Below are 17,154 nucleotides of genomic sequence, written 5' to 3'. Positions count from 1 at the left end.
TTGGTTGCTCTATCACACCTCCAGCTATCTCTCCTTCTGTCATAAGGAACCTGGGGGTTTCTTTCTGCTACATAGATGAAGAAAGCCTCACAGACACTGTCCTGACCAAGAAAAAAAGGCCTCAGCCCCTGGTGGAAAGAAGCCAATTAAGAAGAAACCAAGCAATAAAGATGGTGATGGTGATAAACGAGACAAAAAGAAGCCAAGGAAGTGACTGTTTTGTCCAGATCACAAGAATCTCTCTTGCTTTTGTTCAGATCCTTTCTTTTTCCTCTCTATCGTGTTGCAGTAAGACATGTTGTCTATGGGTCTATAATAATCAGTTTCTCCACAACACCTTGGTTTACAGGGTGGTTTTTTTTGTCTGGCTTTCTTGTTGGATGCACCTAGCCTGTGCATCTCAGCATTGTGACACTTCTAAGTTCTTTAATGGATAATACATCAGGTTTTAAATCTTGGAAAGTTTTGTGCTGGAATATTCGTGGTTTGAATTCTGACAAGAAATGGGACTCTATTCGAGACAAAATTGTATAAAGCAATTGTGATATCATCTGTCTTCAAGAAACAAAGAGAGAGGCTTTTGGCCTCCAGTTTATTAAGAAGTTCTGCCCTCCTAGTTTCGATAGCTTTGAATTCCTGCCCTCTGTTGGAGCTTCAGAGGCATTCTCACTGTTTGGAAATCCCACCTCTTTCATGGCCATCTGGCTTTTAGTAATGATTATAGTCTCACTGTAGAATTCACCTCTAATCATAATGATGTGGACTGGGTCTTGACCAACATCTATGCGCCTTGCACACCCTCTGGCAAACAACTATTTAGCATTGGCTCAAGAACATCCAAATGCCCCCAGAAGTTAACTAGCTTTTGGTTGGAGATTTCAACCTCATAAGGAAACCAGAAGATAGAAATAAGCCAGGAGGAGACATTGCAGAAATGTTTCTTTTTAATGAGTCTCAGTGCTTTGGGGGTAATGGAGTTACCTTTACATGGCAGGAAATTCACCTAGACAAATAAGCAATCATCACCCCTTTTGGAGAGGCTGGATTGGTTTTTTACCTCTCAATCCTGGACCAACAGTTTCCCTAGCACCTCTGTCTCTTCTTTAACTATGGAAACCTCTGAAAATGTGCCATGTCTCATTTCTATCAACACCCCAATTCCCAAAAGCAAAGTTTTTCGCTTTGAAAATTACCTCATGGAACATGAGCAATTCATGAATGTTGTACAACATGGCTGGTCTCTTCCCACCTTCCAGACAGATGCTGCCAAGCATATCACTGCAAATTCAAGAATCTCAGGACAGTCATTGAGGCATGGCAAGCTCATCTCTCAAGTTTAAAAGCTAATATTGCTAATGTTAAGCTAATTCTGTCCTTCATGGGTATCCTAGAGGAATTCAGAGACTTGACCTTAATAGAGTGGAATTTCAAAAATCTGCTAGCACAGAAACTTATTTGTCTTCTAAGGCAGCAGAATTTTACTGGAAGCAAAGAGTTACTATCAGATGGATCACTTTTGGAGATGCAGGCACCAAATTTTCCATGCTCATGCCACCATTAGGCACAGGAAGAATTTGATCACCACTTTAGAGGATTCTTCAGGTTCCCCTCAGGCTGCACATCATGACAAAGCTCTAATTCTTTGGGAGGCCTATAAAAACAGACTGGGTCAGTCAGAATTTTGGGAAATGTTACCGGACTTAGAGGCTCTTCTCTCTCTTTCTTCAGACTTGGCTGTTCTTGAGGAACCTTTTACTACTGAAGAAATTGATCAAGTGATTGCATCCTTGCCGTCTGACAAGTCACCAGGACCAGATGGATTTAATACTGATTTCATCAAAAGGTGTTGGCCAATTATTAAGCAAGATTTCTATAATCTCTGTCAAGCCTTCCATTTTGGAAATGTCTGCTTGCAAAGTCTAAATGGTTCCTACATTACTCTTATCCCAAAGACAGATGGTCCCACCAAAGTGAATGATTTCAGGCCTATCTCCCTTCTCAACACTTCAATGAAAATCATCACTAAGCTTCTAGCTAATAGGTTACAGAAGGTGATCCAGCAACTCATCCATAAGAATCAGTATGGTTTTATACAGACCAGGACAATTCAAGATTGCTTAGCGTGGGCCCTAGAATATCTGCATATGTGTCATCACTCCAGAAAAGAGCTTATTATTTTAAAGCTGGATTTTGAAAAAGCCTTTGACAAGATTTAACATCAAGCAATGCTAAACATCATGAGACACAAGGGTTTTGGAGAAAAATGGTTGTCATGGATGGATCTTATTTTCTCTTCTGGTACCTCTTCAATTCTTCTGAATGGAGTTTCTGGGAAAATTCTTCACTGCAGAAGAGGGGTAAGGCAAGGGGACCCTCTCTCCCCCCCTCCTTTTTGTGCTCGCTGCAGACCTTCTACAAAGTGTGATCAACAATGCAAAGGACCAGGGCCATTTGAACCTACCAATCCCACTGCAATATAGCCAGGACTTTCCAATTCTTCAGTATGCTGATGATACTTTGGTAATTATGGAAGCTTGTCCCTCTCAAGTGTTGTTCCTCAAGAACCTTTTGCAGGATTTTTCAGCTTCCACATGACTCAAGGTTAATTTTGCCACATCAATGCTAGTACCAATCAATCTGGAAGAGAACAGAACTGCTCACCTTGCTAAGCTCTTTGGTTATGTTGTTGGAACCTTACCTTTCACCTTTTTGGGTTTGCCCCTAGGTCTGACCAAACCCTAAGTAATTGATGTCATGCTTTTGGTAACAAGATGTGAAAGGCGTCTAGCTTTTACCTCTCCCAGGCTGGCCATTTAGAGGTAACAAATTCCATTGTCACCTCATTCCTAAGTTCTTCATGAGCACCTTTCAGCTGCATAAAATAGTCATCAAGCAAGTGGACGCTCACAGAAAGCATTGTCTTTGGAGAGGTGCAGATGTACACGATAGCAAACCAGCTAAGGCTGCACGGGACTTGGTCTGTTTACCAAAAGCTGAAGGAGGCCTTGGGGTGCTAAATCTGCAGACACAAAATGAAGCCCTGCTGCTAAAAAATCTTCACAAATTCTTCAACAGGCACGACACTCCTTGGGTACATTTGATTTGGAAAAGACATTATAGCAATGGAGCCCTGCCATCTTTCTCTTGTCGGCAAGGTTCTTTTTGGTGGAAAGACAATTTAAAATTACTGGATTCTTTTAAAGGCTTAGCTATGGCCAACGTCTTTGATGGGGCTAGCTGCCTTTTCTGGGATGATCTCTGGTTAAACAAAGTTCCAAGACTCCACTACCCACAACTTTTTTCCTTTGCTAAATCCACAGAAATTTCACTCAGTGCTGCTCGTAATGCTGAAGGACCCGAGGTGCTTTTTCACCTTGCTTTGTCTCCTCTGGCTGCTCAGCAACTCCTTGAATTAGCACAAGACTTAAATGCCCTACCTGACTCTGGAGATCAAGATATTTGGTCCTACATTTGGGGCTCCCCCTTCTACTCTTCCTCTAAATCCTATGTGTAACATTCCATGTTAATCCCTAGAAGGTTTATTTAACAAAAATCGTGAATTTCAAAAACTTTTGTGTAAGATCTTGGTTTGGAGGGGTTGATGCATTTTATTTGATTTGGATTTTCGAATTTGTTTGATTCCATTGTGTGGGATTTGAGTTTGAAAAGGGCTATTCAAATTCAAATCCAAGCTTTAACTTCCTAACCCCCCTTGGTCCAATAGCCAGAGCCCGGCCCAACTCGTGCGCAGCCCAACTCTTTCCTTCTCCCCTTTTCCCTTTCTTTTTCCCGCACGCGAGCCGGCCCAACACCATCGGCCCAGCCCAGCTTCGCGAACTCTCGCACCCCTTCCCTTCCCATCCGCCCGGGGCAGCTGACGGGCGGGTCCCACCCGTCAGCTTTCCCCTTCCTCCCGACCGCCCGCGACCCCGGCTTCCGCTCGCCTCCGCCGCGTCGCCCCGCTCCGCGACAGGAGCCTCCAACCGCCTGCCGCTCTTTTCCTCTTTCCCCCGCCGCGGCCCCGCACCCTTGCGTCATCCGCCAGCCCGCGCGCCGCTCCGCTCCACGACAACCGGCGCAACCGCCCGCCCGCGTGCGCCCCCTTTTCCCCCGCGCCTCGGCCGCCCGCACCGCAAAACCCTAGCCGCGCTGCAGCCACCGGATGACCGCCGCGTGGCCACGGCACGGGGGCCGGGCATCGCCGCCCTCGACGTCCGGGCCCGCGCCGCGAGCCCTAGGATCGCCCATAAAACCCCTCGGCCGCCGCCCAAAAACCCTAGCCACCCGCACCCCTGTTCCCTTTCCGACGTCGCCGCACCCGAGAGAGAGAAGGAAGGAGGAGGAGGAGCAGTGCAAGAGGAGGAGGACCCGGAGCCGAGCGAGAAGGACACCGACGCCACCCGGAGCCGAGCGAGGACGACGCCACCACCGGAGCTCCACCAGGCCGGCGACCCGTACGACGACATCAACGCCGCAGCCCTTCTTGCACGGCCCCGACCCACTGGCCTCGCCTCTCCGCAGCCCCGAGCGCCCTCTCCTTCAGCCCCGTCGGTGAGCGCCGCCGCCGCCGTCCCTTTCCCTTTCCCCTATGCTGCCGGCGATGCCGAGGAGCCTTCTGTAGCAAGCCCTAGGAACCCCCATTCCCCTTCCGGCCGCCGTGCTGACTTTTGTGCAGGAGCCCGACGCGCCGCCGTTTTCCCCGCTACCGCCGTCGCCCTACCGCCGCCGCGTCGTGCCGCGGGCCCGGGATGCCGGTGCCCTGTGCACGGCACGGCCACGCCGCGGCCCTGGAATGCCAGGACCCGCGCGCGTGCATGCGCACCCGTGACGCGAGACCCGATCACCCCAGCCTAGCCTTGCCTGCGCCACAGCCTTGCCGTGCGCGTCCACCCCGCGACGTCGCGTTCGCGTCGCGGCCAAGTCTTTGGGGCCTTTCCCTGAGCACCCTTCGGGCGCTCACACCCGCACGCGCGCCACGGCGCCCACACGCACACACGCATGCCCATCTGCCACACCGGATCCGAACCCCGCCACACCGGATCCCACGGAGGCCGACACGTGGGACCGCCCTGTCAGCGAAGGAGAAGACCAGGAGTCGCCGGGCCGCGAGGAGGAGAAGGCGAAGCGACGAGTCCGGCCCACGGAGGAAAAGAAGCCGGCCCGCGAAGGATCCGAGCCGAGCCAGCCTACACGCCCAGCCAGCCCACTGCCCGAGCCGGCCTGCTGAGCCGCAGGCCGAGCTAAACCACGAGCCGAGCCGAGTCTTGTTGGGCCAACCGAGCCGGCCCATTTGAATTGGACCCAGAACCAAGCCGAGCCCCTTTTTCTTTTTCCGGCCTGACCCGAGGGGTCCACCTGTCAGCCTCGAGCTGAGGCTGACCCGTGGGGCCCGTTGACCGCGGACCCCACCTTGACCGTTGACCGGCCAACGTTGACCGGTCAAAGCTGACGTCAGCAGGGCCCACTGCTGACGTCAGCAGACCCGGACCCCCCTGATGACGTCATGCTGACGTCAGCATGCCACGTGGCACGCCCTGGTGCTGCCACGTGTCTCTGTTTGGTGATTTTCTTTTCCGAAATTCTTTTATTAATTCCAGAAATAGATTTTCCCTTAGAAAATTCATAATAAATCAACCGGACCTCCGAAAATTATGAAACCGGTTCCATAATTCTTCTAAAATCATGAACCACCCGTTAGAGTAGGCATTGTGGTGATTTGGATCTTAATTGCAGAGTTTTGTGCATATTTGCACTTTAGTCCCTACTCTTACTCGTATTTACGAATACGATCCGACCACGAGGACTTGACCGACGGCCAGGACTACCCGGAGGCCCAGGAGGACTTCGAAGAGACGCTAGGTTCACGCCCATCTACGATTTGAATTCCTATTAGGCATTGCTTGTAGATGTGCTATCGCTATATGTATGCTTATATCAAGATGAACCTGCATGGCCCATTCTATATACCTTACTCCTTGCCAACCTATCTTACTTGTTTATCATATGAAATGCCTTGTAAATCCTTGAACGTGCATGTGTGGGAATCATGTGGATAGTCTTGGCGTGTGTGAAGTGGTTCTCTTCAGGAGTTGGTGATTAGGGTTTTAGCCGGGAGTGGGCAACCTAACTCGATCGTGGATCGAGGGCTTGGGGTGTGTATCTTGGCACACCCTACGGAGTACCTGTGGCGGGTACAGCTTTGGTTACGTGTTTGAGGTGTTTGAGGCACCCGTTAAGGGTGCAGTCGCAGACCACCGTGGTGGATACGCTTTTGACGAAGATGCTCGCTTCGGCAGTTAAGGACCGGGTGAGAGTAACCATGACTTGTGGGAATCTGTTAAGCGTGCACACCACTTACCCATTATGAGGGTGGGCCCGGTCCGGGGTTAGCAAGTGCGGTACCAAGCCGGTAGGAGGATCGAGTATCGGTGCAGGGGAAGGAGGTGCTGACCTCACGTTCCCCGAGACGCATGGGAGGCTTCACAGTCCCGGGGCGACCTCCCATGGGAGGGTGCGCCCAAGACCCGGGAAAGCCGGATGGTGCCGTGGCTCCTAATTCCGTTTCAGTAGACCGGTGTTTCGTTTATTAGTCGGCTGATCTCCGGCTAATGTTGATTCGAGTGGGTCCAGGTGTACAACCCCTGCAGGGTGAAAACTATACGTATAGCCGCGTCCTCGGTTATGGACATCCCTACTCCTCTGTTGCTCTTATTAGTTAGTGCTACTCATGATTTCTACCTCCCTCTAGAATAACTTCCTGCCAGGGGGCAGCTGAGATGCGAGGAGAGGGAGTCCTCGCATCGACCTGGTGGTTTTGGAAGGTGTGTGTGACCGGGAGTCCGGGATGCCGGAAGGGCCCGAGTCGGGAATGGAAGGAGATGTGTATTCTTATATATATATATTTATTGCATGCATAGGGAAATCCCAGCTTTACCTCTTGAACTCTGTTATATCCGTAGTATAGACCACGATAAAGTTTGCATACAGATGGTGACGTGAACCTATCCCATCCCTTGGGGATAGCCTGGTACGATGCAGGATCCAATCCGGAGTTCGACCCCAACGACGACGGATGGTACGACTGAGGCCCGAGTTACGCTCAAGTCGCCTGTGGGGGAGGTTCCCGAAGATGATGAACGGCCGAAGATCTAGCTACCGTTTTGCGCCTTCTGCTTGTTCGATCTAGCCGAGAGGCTTGTAATAAATTCCGTACTACAGATCCTCTGGATTTATGTAATAATTAAACCCGTGTTTGACCTTATAATGAGTATGACTGTGATATTGTGCCTGAAATGAGTTCTGTATGTGATAGCGCTTGATCCAGGGACTATCACGATGATACAGGGAGTCGGATTTCTCGATTCGGGAATCCGGTTCGTTTCACTATGTTTATTTAACTGGGCATAAGGCGACCCAACCACTCTTCCGTTGGCTCTTGAAATTCTCTTGTCAGAACAAACACAAAGTCTTCTTTTTAACTTTTACTTAGAGACAGACTCAGCACTAGAGAGCTCTTTAGGAGAAGAAACATGATCTTGCCTTCATATACTTGTGCTTGCTGCACACTGGACATTGATGAATCTCTATCCCATCTGTTTCTTTCCTGCCCTTTTGCACAAGCTCGGTATCGTTGTTGTGGAGACTGATCCTTTCTTGGCTTTAGAAGAGATTAAAACTCAGCTTAACCTACCCTTCCTCATGGACATCATCATCCTTTTTTTGTTGGAGTGTTTGGATGCAGAGAAATGATCTTATTTTCAAAGGAGTTCAGATCTCCCCAGTTGATTGTTTTCGGCGCTTCAAGAATGAATTTTCCTTGGTTATTCTAAAAGCAAAAACAAGACACAAAACTGCTATGTTGGAATGGCTAGAAGCCCTTGTGTAATCACTCAGATTTTTTTCCTTTCATTTTTTGTCTCTTGAGACTTTGCTGTAAAGACTTTTACCTTTTTCAATTATATATATATATATGTGATCAGTAGGGGGCACCCCTCCTGTTTCATAAAAAAAAGGTACGCGGGGGTATGCGGTTGGCCGACTTGGGTTCGCGTGCCTCGGATCTGGGCTGCGGGAATTCGCTGAGTTTTTGGGATTTGCTGTGGGGCGGACTGGCTTACTGGGTTCTGGGTGAATGGGTTTTTAGCTTGATGTGGTGGGGAATTTTTGCTATGTTGATTTTTTTGGTTGGCGGATTGGTATCTGGCCGTTTGGCGTTTGGCATGAGAATGCCCATCGTGTGTGATTTGGATCAGAAGCTGGATCAATGTCATTGGTATGAGCTGCTGTTTTTGAGACTAGTCTTGTGAGAGCAGTGATTTTTGCCTTTTCTTTTCGGGCGTGAGATGGATCCGGGTGGACGGAATTTGGTCCGATTTATGCTTATTCACCTGCCACCCGATGGCTCTGTGCTGATCTGGATGCTGAGTTGTGCTCCGGAAGTCGTCGGATTTGGCTGCTTAGTTGGATTGTTTTGGAACCGATATTAGTTTCCTGTGTTTGAGCACTGCGAGTCATGCAACTCCATTGGTGTTTTGGATTTAGTGAGCTGGATGTGGATGCTTTGTTGGATTGGATCCTAGGATGTCAGGTCTACTCAATCGGATTTTGGCCCAGAGTTGCACAAAAAGCAGCACATTTCTTGGGTTTGCCTTTCAGCCTTTTATTAATGCACTGATCAAATTCGTCAGCTGGTACCGTGGCGAATGAAAGGTGAGAACTCATTAGTCATTACATTATATCCAATATAGTATTCAGTAGAATATTCTTAGAACACTTGTAGGTCAACCACCAATTATATATATTGCGTGAGCCGTGACTCCATAGGAAACCATGGTGAGAATAAGTAAAGAGATTAAAGTGGCGTTTAGTTGCAGCGGCTTAAAAAAAACCCTGTAGTTGGTAACGACCTTTTTACCCCTTATTAATGCCCCTGTAGGTGAGGGAGACAAGAGTAGTGGGAGACAAGAGAGGATGTTTTGGTGGAACCCACAGAAAATAAACCTCATAAGCATTCCTTAGAGGAGCTTATGAGCTTATAAGGCTTATAGGCATAAGGCTCACCTATAAGCCTTCATGTTTGGATAAAAAGAATCTTATTAGAGGTTTATTGGTGGGGCTTATAATAAATCCCTCCAAACCAAACACCCCATAAGTTAGCATGGCATTGCAGTACTCTCACTCAATCCTATTTGTTACTTTCTGCATTATCCTTTGCAACGACCAGTGGATTCGAAATCTGGCAGATTGAAAAGTTACAGGCTGTTCCTGTCCCCAAGGAGTCATATGGGAAGTTTTTCACAGGCGATTCGTACATAATACTGAAGGTACTCAGCTTTGCTCATGTTGTAAATGTGCCAGTTCCTGTGTTTAGATCTATGAGGAAAATATGTTCTCAGCTGCATGTCAGCAGTACAATTGTTTATGTTGCTTACATCTTAACTCCAAAGATCATTAAATCTTGATTTCCCTGTTCACATGTTTATCGAATCATGCATCCTTCATCCTTGATACTAGAAGGGACTAGTTACTTTCTAATGTAGCTGATCATTTCAGTATATTGTTTATGCTACTTAAAAACAATGACATTCTGTTTATATTGCGCGGTGCTCTGATTACAGTTATATGCTTAGATTGTTTCTCAGGGGTGAAATCCTGATGTTTATTAACAGTTATTTGGTTCTTTGAACAGATAACTGCCCTCAAAAATGGTTCTTTTCGGCACGATATCCATTATTGGCTTGGTAAAGATACCTGTCAGGTTTGTGTTCACATTATAAGGTCATTTCATTTGCTGGAAGTTTAGCTAATGAACAAGAAGATTTACAAATTGCACTGTAATTAATGAATAGGATGAGGCTGGTACACCTGCAATCAAGACTGTCGAACTGGATGCTGCTCTTGGTGGACGCGCTGTTCAATACCATGAAGTACAGGGAAATGAGACTGAGAAATTCCTTTCGTATTTTAAACCTTGTATTATACCAGAGGAAGGTGGGGTTGCATCTGGTTTCAGGCATATTGATCTGTCAATTTGTGCTTGTACAGTCGTAGCTTCTTAACACAGATATCACATTCCCCTTTTTTCGCCTCGAACAGGTTCCTTCCTCGGCTCACGCTGCACCATCAGTTGCTCGCGCTGGACCTGCGGCAGCAAGGCGCCGGTTGTCTCCGCCGCCTGTGCCAGCCGTTGTCAGTCGTGCTGGTTACGCAGCACCGTCCCCGCCCTCTCCACGAACAGCGCGAACAGGCCGTACGCGTCCACTCCGGCAATCGTCTCGGCTGCGCGACTTCACCTCAATTCTGCAAATTAACTTCAGCTCGGCGCTCGATCACGGATGAACCGCTGGTGATTTCCTGCATTGGTACGGAACTATGCAGGTGCTAGAGCATTTTGGGCACATATTGTTGCAATCTCGTAGTCGCACATGGGATTTCTTCCAATCGGCTGCACACGCATGGGATTTATGCTCCCTCTACAGGGATGATGGGAGCGATTCAGCAGCCGACGCCTATCCCAACCAACTAGTTGCAGGAGACGAGCAGGCGCCCGACGATGTGCCGTGAACCCCAGACCTGTCCGGATCCCACACGCACACCGCGTGCAGAGCGCCTCTGTCCAGATGCTGAGGGCAGGATATCTTCTTGCTAACTTCCAGGTGCTGAGTTAGATTTCTAACTGGTTCAGTGCGGTTTCCCACTGTTGTCAGACTCTACTTCAGCTCCTGTTCATTTATTTGGACTCTTGCATGAGAGGGATCCAGCAAGTTGTTGTCTTCTTGGTATTTTCTTTGTTGATTACTAATTCAAGTTTGCAGTAATGAGTTTATTGAGAAGTGTAGAACCCATAGCTTGTTGGCTGAAGGATACTTGTTCTTCATATAAGACCAAAATATTTATTTGTTGGCTGAGAGATACCTGTTCAGATAACTAGAGCTTTAATTTATTTTTTTCTTATGAAGGAATTGATGAGTTTTACTTGTGATTATGCAGAGAATCTTTTCGATCGAAAAAATGCAATATTTTCTAAACCGTAGCTCCGATTCTAGATCCGTTTGAATCAGGCTGTTGGAAAAAAATATGCTTAACAAATCGAGCATAAAGACTATATTTAACAAACTTATTTTTTAAGTATGTAATTATAATTTAACTGTACTATGAGTTACCACAACAATTGCAACACGATTGCAACTTGGCTGTAGCGTAGTTAGCACTTGTTGTAACCACTTAGAACCTAGTTTTTACCTGATTTCTACTAGTTGCAACTAGTTACAACCTAGTTGCAAGCCAGTTACTATTGGTTGCGATCGGTTACTACTAGTTGAAAATCAATTACTGCTTATTTGCAACCCAAGTACTGCTAGTTGCAATCATGCAATCAATCAGTTACCGATAAGTTGCAACCAGGTGCTACTAGTTGCAACCTTACCTTTAATTACTACTAGTTGCAACCCAGTTACCGTTCCAGTTGCAACCTAATTACTACCAGTTGCAATCCAATTATGTTGCAATCAGTTACTACTCCTCAGTTGCAAGTCAGTTGCTACTCTGGTTGCATCCAGAATTACAGATGAACCTAACTATAGAGATCAGATGCAAATGGTACATATAGTTATAAATAGTTGCAACCCGATAATATATAGAGTTGCAATCGGTGGTATACAGAAATGCAATTAGCATAAAAGAAATAAAATATATTGATCTTATATTTTTTTTGAGTAACAAGCAACAAACGGTTTGTCAATTGGAGTTACGGTTTAGGAGAAATTTTATTTCAAAGAATCGAACCAATAAAAGATTCCATCCATGCATGCATGCAATCTCATTGAATTATTATACTGCATGGCTTTGTATAGTAGGTAGATTACACAAATTAGTATAAGAAGCCGCCGGTTTGGGAAGGAGCATGCTGGAGACGGTTGCGCGCGTGGGTGCGTGCTGCTCGGGACGGTTTCGGACTGGTTGGTTGGACCAGGCGCGCCGGTTGGCCTGGGTGCATTCTCTACAGAGTTGGTGATCATTGCATCTACAGAGAATGCACCCAGCTGCAATATATATAATATAATATAATATTATAAATGGATATGATCGGATCTAGTACTTCAATATATGTGTGTGGGGGGGTTGGGGGGGGGGGGCTATGCACCACTTCCTCCATCGCCTCTTTTTCATCCTCCTCCTTTTCTTATTCTTCTTAATATCTATTGGTGTTGCGTCTCATGGTGGAGCCAACGGTTAACGGCAAACTATGTATAGTGATACACGCCACCACAGTTGTAAGTGCTCCCTCCGTTAGGGATAGCATGCAGAATACATACAGCCACAGGCGGTGCCCACCGTCCAAAAGATCAGCCCCTGCACGCAATAATGTGTGTATATATATTATAAATATATGGATAAAAATATCATTAATAGCTACTTATTGTAAAAGAAAAATAAGAAAGGAAAAATTAAAGACCATATGTTCGTACCCATTCTACAGCTATTATTTTAAAGCACAGTAAGGGCCAGTCCGCCGGCAGTGGAGCCGTTGACCCAAAATACATACTCAATAACTTGCCGATCACCTCTAGCACACATACTGAGACTTGCATCATCGATGCAAACATCAAAAATCTACATGCACGATGAAATAATTCGATAATAGAGCAATAAGTAGTAACTAATTAGGTATTGACCAAGAAATTAAAGAAAGTGCATGTTAACTATTTTGCATTTGTACGTACTCGAAAATTTCATCGCGGATTCGGCCACTGGATGCTTTATGATCATAGAAATCAGGGCAGCGACACCCGTAATTATGCAAATCCCGTTCGAACATGGGACGAGCCGATTTGCCCGAAACAACATGGTATGCTGGATTGTAGCCGCGCACCACCTTATCCAGTTCATGAACAAGGATGGCAGGACGGCAGCAAGGCAGACCAACGTCCTTGATACGGCATCTTCAAATCTGCTGCATTGCTCTGTTGCCCATGTCTGTCATAGTGGATGTACATTACGACCCCTGAAGCCACACTTGCGGCACAGAAGGTCGCCACACCTGTGACGTGTGAAAACCAAGCGTACACGTCAGGAAGATCAAAACCAATTGAAAAAGGGTATCACTGTAAGAAAGTCTTTGAGTGCTCACCACGTCCCCAATAAAGATAGACGCCACCCAATGATTTGTTAGAGGAGAGTTACGTTGGTGGTCATTGCATCAACGTCCCATCGGGCAAGCGAGAACAACCACGCGGATTGCGAAGCCATTGCTGCAATTAAGCAGAACCTCTGTTACTAGTTAGATTTCCCATTGGTTGTAGTAATAATGAAACTACTGACACGTACACACATGAATCCTGGCACCGTGCTGAATCCGTACACAGAGTACATGGTGGCGAACGCCAAGGCAGCAGCAATCAACTAAACGACATGGAGCACAAAGGTGGGAAGCATCTTGAGGGTTCCGTACAGTCAAAGGTCAGACACCCACACCACTGCAGACAGCACCATAGATTGTACCACCGTAGATGGTACCGTAGATTGTACCACCGTAGATGGTGCCGAAGTAGTAGCCATTCCGTCCATCATGAACAATGTCGTAGATTGTCCTGCCATGGATGGTGTCAAAGTAGTAGTCAATACATCCATCATGGACAACGTCGTAGATTATCCCACCGTGACAGTGGCGAATAATCTAGCCAGCATATGAAGAGGGGGCTCATCTCCCTTTTCTTTCTTCAAAAAATGAAGGGAGTTTAAGCAGCTATCCATTGATCCTGGGGAGGTAGGGAGGCTTGAGCCCCTGTAAGCCCCTGTAGTTATTCAGCTCTCCATCCTCCTCGCTTCCTTTAAATTCAGCTCTCTCATTTTCCCCTACGGCCAGTGCCAGTGGCTCACCTCGCGCACTCTCTCTCATCCCCAGTCAAGCCAGAGAGGTAGACACAGGACAGGTTCGCCTCTTCATTCCTCCCTCATCGATCTCTTCTCAGTTTCTCTCACCCGGCCCAAGCAATCTACTCTCTCGTGCTCTTCCAAATCTACTCTCTCAGTCTGGAGCCCCGGCACTGATCGATGAGCCTATTTTGCTGTAGATCTCGCTGCTCCATCGGAGGATCTAGCGCATGAGTACCTACTGGACGAGTGGAAGACGACCAAGGTATGTAGCACCTCAAATCATTTCTCTCCCACATGATCCAGTCCTATTTGTGAGGCTGCACGCTGTGCTGGGGTTTTGGGGCTGTTGACCAGTTCAGCGTCCGATTAAGTTTTGACTGATCTGGGTCAGATTTGTACTTTGCGTTAGGCAGAGTTGAGAATGATATTCTGATATTGGTGTGTGTCACCTTAATTTGCCGATCTCCTCCTAGAAATGAAACCACCGTAGGGCATTGATTTGTCTTGCTGAAGACGCTTGTGGATAACATAAAATTTGAGTCACATTCTGTGCACTACAGGGCAACTAATTCAAGAGATGCTAATAAAGTAACAAGAACCATAGCTAGCTAATGTTCATCGTAAATGACTAAACAACTACACATTCATATGAGTATCAGCATCCAGAGTGTTTTTCCCCTCCTTGTTTTTGAATGAGGTTTCCTAACATTTGATTTACCACACTGCAAAAATGATAGATTACACAAGAAAAGCGAAGACACTTTCTGCTGTTCTCCTTTGACGCCTCCTGCTTTCTCTGTGTAATTAGTACTTCTTGAACTGTTTAGCATACAGAATCGAGATTTTGAATGATGCAATCCGTGGATGCTTCCTTGAGCAGCAATGAGCAGAATGGTTCAAATTAAATGCGTCCATGCATTGTGAACATGGGCAGGGGTGGATCCAGAAAATAAAGATAGAGGGGGCTGACCATAATAGACTAACTCATCTTCTACCTTCAGGCTCCCATTCATGGTGTCTAAAAATTAGAGGGGGCTGAGGGGGATCCATGAACTCCTACGCAGTAGAGGGGGGGGGGGGGTGGCTCGAGCCCCCTAGCCCCCCTTAAGTTCCGCAACTGAATATGTGCTCAAATTCTTCGTGGTTTTCTTGAACTCTAGCTACGAATATGATTTGTATTATATGTCGGACTAAACAACTTCATTCTTCATTTTTATTTTGTATTAATTATGGCTGAATGCTCTTCGGTCTATCTATATATTCATCTAGGACTGTGTGCTAAAGCACGTTCTTGTGTTCTTCTTCAACTATATAGATGCACTGAAACAATCCGGTCATCCAGATTGTTAGTATTCATACTATTTTTCAGTGATGGTAACTTAGATTAAATACCAGCTGTTGTTATAACGTAGATTAGATGTCAATCAACATAATTTAGTCCCACGATGAATGGATGGATGGACAACACTACTACATGTTTCTAGTTGATGTACGTGGAAGTTCCCGTAGATTTGTGATTAGTATAAGAACACACAGGTAGATAGATGTATATATGCTACGATGCAGTACCCACACCACTTGATTTCTTGCCAAACTTGTTGAATTTCTTCATGAAGCCAAGATGGAGATGTCATCATCTACAGCGGAACAATCAATGACGCTGTCCAAGGTGGACCAAATAACGACTGCGGCAACATCTACAGTGGGACAATTTGCGACGCTATCCATAATGGGCGTATCGACTACTACTTCGACACCATCTACGGTGGGACAATCCACGACACAGTCCATGATGGACGTAACAACTACTACTTCGCCACCATCTACGGGTGGGACAATCTACGGCGCCGCTGTCTGCAGTGGCGTGGGTGTCTGACCTTCAACCCGCTTCCCCCGCTTCCCAGCTTTGTGCTCCGTGTCGTTCAGTTGATAGCTGCTGTCTTGGCGTTCGCCGCCATGTACTCTGTGTACTAATATGCCACGGTGCTATGGAGGAAACTGGGGAGGGGGGCATTGGCCCCCTCTTTGCCATGTCCCTATCTATACGATTCGGAACAAAAGACGAATCACAAATCCCAAGCATGACCGTTTGTATTTCCATCCTATCCGGCGTCGCGGCTATAATTGCTCCTCCTCAATTATGTGTCTTCGCTGACTATCTATACGATTCGGAACATGTTACGAATTGCAATCCCAAGTTTGACTGTTCGTATTTCCATCCTATCCGGTGCCGTGGCTATAATTCCTCCTCCTCAATTACGTGTCTTCGCTGACTAGCAAGCAGAGCAAGAAGCAGGTGAAGCGAGATGTCAGCAAGGGAGCAGGAGATGCACAAGATTGTGGTGGCGCCGTCGGAAAATCCAGTGGCTGGCCAAGCGCCTATGGTGCCGGTGGCTGACTTGCCAGTAACGCCTGGGACGTGCTGCAGCCTCGCCCTTCGCACCGTTTAGTCCATCAGTACCGTCCTGGCGCTCGGTGCCATGGCCTCGTCAGATGACTTCCCCACTGTCCCGGCCTTCATGTAAGTTTGGGCTGCTCCCTGGTCCTCTCTTCCATCCATATATCTTTTGCTTGTTTCATTCTGAAGCTGAGTTTGTTTACAAGAATCACAAAAAGGAACCTAACAGAGAGGTGTTTGGTTCTGTTCTGCCTGCAGCTTCCTGGTAGCAGCTTCTGCTATGCAATCTCTATGGGCCATCCCGCTGGCCCTTCTGGACTTGTATGCATTGGTTGCCAAATTTCCATTAGGAAATCACTAGGCAGCATCTCTGTTTACCTTTGGAGATGCGGTAAGCAATGACAGCAATTGTATTTGCACATTATCTTACTTCCTACAATGACGATGCCATCTGACCCATTTCGATCCACAGATCACGGGCTATCCCGGTACCCCCTCCAATCACGGGGATGTTGAAATCAGCGCCGCTGTCGTTCTTTCTAGGCTCGCTTCCTGATGTTGAAATGTAAGCACAGTTTTCCTTTCCAGCCATGGCTGCCGATGGTTCGGAAACCGCGAGGTCATGAGGACAGGCTAGGAGAATTGGGAACTGCGGCAGATCGCTTGTATCACACCGAGCTCTACTTGATTTTACCCCATTCAATTTTTCCACATCCTTTTCTTTCTCTTTCCTCCCTTCGTCCAAGCCATATCTTTTATGACACATACATACTACTAAAATCGAGCTGGAGCTAACCCTTGGGACGTCACAAGAATTCATAGATAGAATGAGTTGGTGCAAATTCCGGCTTGTCACATCCATTTTTCCAAAGAAAAATGTG

The 17,154-nt window shown here is 46.9% G+C and overlaps 1 long non-coding RNA gene across 1 annotated transcript; it reads left to right on the top strand.

The window, feature by feature from the left end:
• Positions 1 to 13,829: 13,829 nt before the first annotated feature.
• On the top strand, positions 13,830 to 15,955 carry LOC112880136. The gene is made up of 3 exons (XR_003226242.1): positions 13,830 to 13,931; positions 14,073 to 14,137; positions 15,492 to 15,955. It is a non-coding gene; the product is annotated as an uncharacterized LOC112880136 (long non-coding RNA).
• Positions 15,956 to 17,154: the final 1,199 nt, after the last annotated feature.

This window comes from Panicum hallii, chromosome 1 (assembly GCF_002211085.1).
Source record: "Panicum hallii strain FIL2 chromosome 1, PHallii_v3.1, whole genome shotgun sequence".
Taxonomy (NCBI): Eukaryota; Viridiplantae; Streptophyta; class Magnoliopsida; order Poales; family Poaceae; genus Panicum; species Panicum hallii.
The sequence above is the reverse complement of the archived record's forward strand: the minus strand, read 5'-3'. Positions and strand labels throughout refer to the sequence as shown.